Source organism: Scomber scombrus, chromosome 13 (assembly GCF_963691925.1).
Source record: "Scomber scombrus chromosome 13, fScoSco1.1, whole genome shotgun sequence".
NCBI classification, from domain to species: Eukaryota; Metazoa; Chordata; class Actinopteri; order Scombriformes; family Scombridae; genus Scomber; species Scomber scombrus.
Genome location: NC_084982.1, coordinates 6,992,341 through 6,999,185, shown reverse-complemented (window position 1 = coordinate 6,999,185; position 6,845 = coordinate 6,992,341). Strand labels below are relative to the sequence as shown.

Sequence of the window (6,845 nt, the reverse complement as noted above, 5' to 3'; positions counted from 1 at the left end):
GAGGAGGCCCCCATCACTTACATTGTAGGTGTAATATGAAAGGATCCTCTAATAGTCAATATGAACAGAAGGAATTCATTTATTCATTTGGGCAACTCACTGTTGCTTTGAGACAGACTTGTGGACCCATCCTTATAATATTCTGTCTTTTTTCTTATTGAAACATTTGCATTATACTGTAGTATTATATTCCCCCATTGTTTTTATTTGTTTGTTTGTTTTTTATCCTGATAACATGCAGTTTGACCATGAGGCTTATCAAAAGAGACAAACCTGGAAACCATGAAAAAACAGAATAGAGCCAGTTTTGCCAACAAGAAGAAGAGGCTGTTGCATATACTAGCCCCTATATAAACATAATTCACCACATCAATCCCAAATACCAAGAATTCACACTCTTACACCCAAAGAAAAGTCGATTTAGCCTACTTTGAACAGCTCTGACATGTTGCTGCCATTGACACATCATGAACACTACTAGAATTTATATTCATACAACATTCATACAACACTCCTACTGTGCCTGCATACAAATTCTTTTTTGTTTTATTTTATTGGTTTGGGCTGTCATATAATATAATACTCAAATTAATCAATGCAATAACAAGCTACAACTTCTTAATCATCTTAATCATAACCAGTTAACTTAAATTGTATCCTGTGGAGGTAAACTCAGGGGAATTTGGTTACTTTGTGTGTATTGTTTAAAGATTCACTGAATATGACATGGATCTTTGTTCACAGTTTTATCTGATTAATATGCTTACTATTGAGACCAAATTCCACTATCAATAAATCCACATTCCTAAGCAAAAAGGAAAACTTTCCAAATGCTGACTGTCCATATCAAATAATACATTTCTTCAATATCTGAATGCACAATCGATGTTAATATTAAACCGTATGATCACTGTAAGCGTTACAAGATATGTATGCAACTATTAATGTTTTTTATTACAACCTTTAATCGCCTTGTACGTTAATGATTGCACACATTCACAAAATGTTGTAACTTGTTTCAATAAAGCAAAAAGAAAAAAAAATCTGAGATAAAATCGTTTGTGATTGGCCTCTAGCTACTATGACGCGACTTCCCGCACCTGCGCAGAAGCGCGGCGGTCTTTGTGTTTACTTTTGAAATGGACTCAGCGGCGTTTTCACGATATTTTTAAGGTGAGGTTTTTTTTAATCAATTCACGGTCTTTCCAAGGGACACCTGTTTGCATGACGCACGATCTACCGCTGGTTAGTGTAAGTTTCGCTGTAGAGTAAAATAATAAGTATACTAACGTGCTATATTCAGTTAGCATCACGATAGCTATTCAAAATAGCTGGCGTTAAACTTCATCTAATGTTACTGTTGGCCTCAGTTTGAATGAGAAAAAATACTAACTGTCTTTTCCGTTTTTGGTGCGCTAATATTTAGAAGTGACAATGCAAGAGAAAAGAATTGGTATCAACTTTATTTTAATTGCATTTTTTAAAAATCTTTCTCTTGAATATATTATCAGTTAATGTGTTTATACAGCCAGACTTCCAAGCTTCCTATTTTGGCGTTGATGTGTGTGGCTAGACAAATAACAATAATTAATCATATATTTAATTTAATTTTTCATTCATAGTGAAACTGCAAGTGATCGTCACCCATCGAAACCAGAGCACAATGGCACCTTCAATGACTCCCAAGCAGGCTGTAGTATCAAAGATAAAAAACAAGATCCACAGTGAGTGTCATACTACAACCTTTATCTCTCGATACATTCACAGAAGGGATATAAAATGTGAAGTAATTTTCATGATATAATTTAACACTGTTGCTTCTATTTGACCGCACCAGACACCTCCTCCTTCTTCAAGGTGTCTTTGAAGACCAACAACAAGGCTTTAGCTGTTGCATTGGGGACTCAGAAGGAGAGGAGCAGGCAGCTAGAGAAAGATATTGTGTACCTGCAGAAACAGGTGGAGGCCCTGTGCTTTGAGCTGGCCACCAAGAAATACAAGCTCAGGAAACTGGTGAGTTTGCATTATAAAAAAGACATGTTGGTATCAATTTAGACCATATATTGGTTTTAATGTACAGAATTTCACTATTCATTTTGTCTGTTCACAGCTCCCCATCTTGCAAAATCTCCATAGCAACACTCTGCATCACTTGGACATGGTGGCTGAGCTTTTCTCTGACAGTGTGAGGATCCATCTCAATACATTTTTATGTTTGATATATTTTTTATATTAATATTTTTTCGTGTTTTTGATGCGATAAGTAAGTTTAACATGTATATTTATCTCAAAGAGATGTGAAAATTGTGAGAACCTTACGAAGTCAATAGGTATTTTGGCAGGATAGGATCATACGAAAAGATTAATATTAATTATTTTCCATCCCCACAGTGATGTATCAGGGTGTGAAAATACATATATCCTTTATCTAATCAGAGAATCTCATTGAGATCAAGATCTCCTTTTGCAGACAACTGAGTACAACCAAAGAAATTGTTGCAAAGAGAAAACACAACAAGGACAGCCAGTTGCATAAAACAAACACTTGAAACAATCACAGACATCTCAATTAAAAGTTTTAATTTATCCAATGGGGTGAGACTTCAAGTTTTGTAATATTTACTCACTGGGTAACAGTCGATAGCCGGTCCTGGGATGTGGTCTGGTGAACAGTATTTTTAAATTTGAGAAGAGATGTGATACAATGATGAGAGTGTGTAATGTTGGTAGTATTTATCTCCTGTAATAAAATGTGAGGCACAGTTGTAAACTGCATCAAGTTATTGTAAACTGGAATGAGCAGCAGGAGAGTACAGGATATCTTCATAGTCCAGCACAGACATGATGGTCGATTGCACAATGGCTTGATAGGTTATACCAGGTTTAACATGTCATTGTGACTTTATTTATCACTTACAGGATCTCCCTATACTATCTGATTACAAGTCTGCTGACATCAACAGTGAAAAACCTCCAATCAGAAGGTGAGGTGTGCTTCAGAGTGAAATGTACTTTCAACCGAGAGCTGTTCCTTAAACTGATTTAGGCATCTGTAAATCACATCTGATTTTTCTTTATCTCTGTCTTGCTTTCCCCCACCTCTTCCCTTACTCCCTTTATAGTCTTCCAGATGAGTTAGCACCTCAGCCAGAAGTGTCAAGGGAGTCGCTTGCCCTCCAAAAAATTGCAGCACACGTTTCTGAGAAAAACATGTCTGCAGATGTCTTCAGTATCCAGAGTGGACCCAAAGAGTCCACTGATCTTTGCAATGGTAGGGGGATAAATTATTTGAATTGTTTGTGTTTTAATAATCATCAAAAATGTTGCTGTTATCTGCCCTATGATGCTGATGTGATCTTACTGTAAATATTCATTTGTATATTTTCATAATAGGTAACAATTTCGATGAGAAAAGACATTCAAACCAGCGTATACAGGCTCGCAAGACACTAACATCCCGTCAGTCCAACAACCTGAGAGATGAAGTAGAGAGGCTGTCGATGATATTCTCTCAGTCTGGCTTTGATAGGAAGTCAGTCCTCTGTCTTCAGAACAGTCAAACCCCCTCAGTCGTCAGCACAAGTGAAAAATCCAAGCCATCCCTTTCTAATGATGTTAACCTTCCCAGTGGTTCGGTCATGGAAACTGGACTAGACCATGATAACAAACAAGAGAAGACTGTGCTTCAGAATACAACAATGGAGATGACGAATCTTAATAACACTAATGAAATAGTCACCGTGGAAACCAAGGCTAAAAAAACAGGTCGCTCTGGTAAACCGAAAAGCAAGAAGAAAAAGGAACAAGAAAGCAAGTCAAGTGTGGCTGAAAATCCTCAAGTGAATAAGTCTGCAGATTCGAGGTTGAGTGAGGTACAGAGTGCAGTCACTGACACTTTGTTACAGACAGATGAACATGCACCAGAGGATTTTGGAGAGCCTGAAGTTACTGAGCTTCAGTTCCCAAAAAGACAAAGTAGCAAAGGTGTCACTTCTCGCATTCCCAAACTGAGCAAGTTTGAAGCCGGCAATCAAGAAACGGCAAAGGACATATTCAAATCCCTCGACAACACCAAGTCTAAGACAAAGTCCTGTGACATTGTCTTACCAGACCTGGATGATTATTTCATGGATGCAGAAAATCACCTTTCCAAAGCCAAAGAAAGTATGAAATTACCACCAAAGAAAGACGTTGCTGGAGAAGAAAGATCTACAATCAAATGCAAGAGGTCCAACTCCAAACATAGGAGGATGTCTTTTGTCACCAGGAAAACTTTTGTCATGTTGAAAAAGGATGAAAGGGAGAGCAGTCTGTCAGAATTGGAACTGGACCACAACAATGTGGAGGAAGAAGTTGAGGGACAATCTGAATCGTCCAAAGACAGAGAACTAACTGAGGAGTTCCTATTTTCTGCTGATGAGGTCACGCATCCAGTGACAGAAAATGAAAGCCCCCCTCCTCCTAGTGGCAGTAAACCACAGAGTAAAACAGTGATGCCTACAAATTCTGGAACAAGTCACAAATCAAGATGCAGAGGGACATTTGTAGTCTCAGTGGCCGAGGACAGCTTCTCATGCAACAGAGCGTCTCCAGAAATGGTTCCCGTAGAGCAGGACAACTGTGAGGCAGAAGGACCAATGACAGTCATGGATGAAGGTTTTGTAAGGCAATATTCAGAGCAGCACAGAGAAAAGCAGAGCTCCTGTAAGCGTCCTTGGGCGGTCACTCAGGATCCAGGAAGCTTACAAGAGGACTTGATTAGCAGAAATAACCATGATGAAGAACTGCCGCTGGACCATGTCTCCACTGCAAGCACAGACTTTCAGAAACCTAAAAAACCCAGGAGAGAAGAAACCGGCCGATCCAGCAAAAAGAAAGCTGCGCAGAGGGAGGAATGTGTTGATAATTCAAGTGACAAGAAAAAGAAGAACAAATGTAGCCGTAGTAACAAAGGATTTAGGCCTGGGGCTGAAGGATGTTATCTTCAGGACCTCAGCAATGCTTTACATCTCCATGACAGTGCATACATGGATGACCCTGAAAGCAAAGCAGAACAGGTAGATGATCTAGAAGAGGTCGACTCACATTTTGACATTACTAAAAAAGATGACATCTCTGGACATTCATCTAATTCTAAACCCACCAAGTCCAAGTCGAGGACGGTTTGGAACCCTGCACAGTGTAGAAAGGCATCCGAACGGCAGACGCCAGCAGAAAGTAGAAATGTAAGGGAGACGTTTGTAGTGTCCAGGCGGAACACTCAAGACAGTGTTTCACTAAACAACAGGAGGACTTCTAATGTGTCAGTCACCTACAGTCGAAGGGCAGACACCAGTGAGGAGGAGGCCGTTCATCAAAATCTAGGAGACCTGCTGACGGATGAGGTGCCACCATGGCTGGACATGGAGGACAGCACTGCTGACACTGAAGTGGTATCCTTACTCTCTAGTCCCAAAAGGAAGACATCAGGTGGGACGAGAGCGATTGAGGAGTCTTCTACCATCTCAGCCGAAGCCTCTCCAGGTGTGTGGTATCCTATATACTGCAATTTGTTTGCTCTATTTTAACTGTTTTCACTTTATCTGACCAATCAGGTATATGAACTAATGACTTTAGCTAACATCGACATTGTCAGTCGTACATTTGTGATCTCACATGTAGCAGACTCATTTTTAGTGTTTCACCAAACTCCACAGATACATTTAAAGATGTAGTCATTGCAGATTTCAAATTGAATGGGTTGATTCAGCCAAGAAAAAAAGATGTTATCTGATACCTTACTTGTTTTTTTAACCAAAGTTTCACATTTTAAATGTCCAATCACAGCCATACAAGAACTAGACCTAAATTAAATAGTCTAAAATTTGAAAATGTTTGATTTCAAATCAGGAACTATCTGATCAAAGAATAGAAAAGAAAAGAAAAAAAATTAACTGAAACCCTAAACGTACTGAGGCTTGCTCCCGGCCATTGTATTATCTCCCTGTGGTTTGTGTCTCTGATATTTCTGCCTCCACCACAACACAATGGAGGTGAATGTGATTTGGTTGTGGTGCTCACAGCAGTGACAATGACAAGTCCAATAAAAACTGCTGACAGCTTGGAGTGTTTATCAACCAGAGTAATGTAGACACAGATTCTGCAAAGAGATGCGGCTGTTGAGTTGAATAAATTGCATTTATCATTGCTTTGAGAAACATGAATGAAACTTACATTGCATTGTGTTGGAGGCAAACGTTCTGTATGACTATCTAAAAATCTAGAAACCATAGCTGTGTACAGGTGGGGGAGAATATGGTTAACATTTGAGTGTCAGTATGTCTGATGTCTGATTTGATTTGTTTCATGTAGTAATATGAAATACGTTTTGTAAATTGATTTTTGTCTGTTTATTGCTTTGTTGGGACTTAATTTGTTAAAGAAGTCTAAAAAGCAAATTTGGTCTAATTTATTGTGTTGCAGTTAGAAGAGTCTTAACATCACTGACCAACACCATTACAACCCCAGATATGGAGAGAACAGGGAGAACCAGGAGACGGAATGGTGTCGTCAGTTACAAGGAGCCCACCCTCAACAGGTGAGGACTTCCTGTCTGTACACATTGGTCAACTCTCTTTATGTATTGTTGTTTTATTGTTTATTATTGTAAACATCAGAATATGGTAACCCATCAGAACAAATGCATTCCTGCATGGACAAATAAAACAAACATAAATGTATTGCTCTTTCTTTTTAAACAGCAAAATAAGGCGTGGAGATAAATTCACCGACACCATGTTTCTGAGTTCTCCGGTGACTAAGGACGACAAGAAGAAGAAGAAGACGAAGAAGGAGAAACAGAAGAA

At 38.9% G+C, this 6,845-nt stretch overlaps 1 long non-coding RNA gene across 1 annotated transcript; it reads left to right on the top strand.

The window, feature by feature from the left end:
• Positions 1–2,151: 2,151 nt before the first annotated feature.
• LOC133992511 (uncharacterized) lies at positions 2,152–3,191 on the top strand. The gene is made up of 3 exons (XR_009927038.1): positions 2,152–2,185; positions 2,920–2,984; positions 3,123–3,191. It is a non-coding gene; the product is annotated as an uncharacterized LOC133992511 (long non-coding RNA).
• The last annotated feature ends 3,654 nt before the right edge of the window (positions 3,192–6,845 follow it).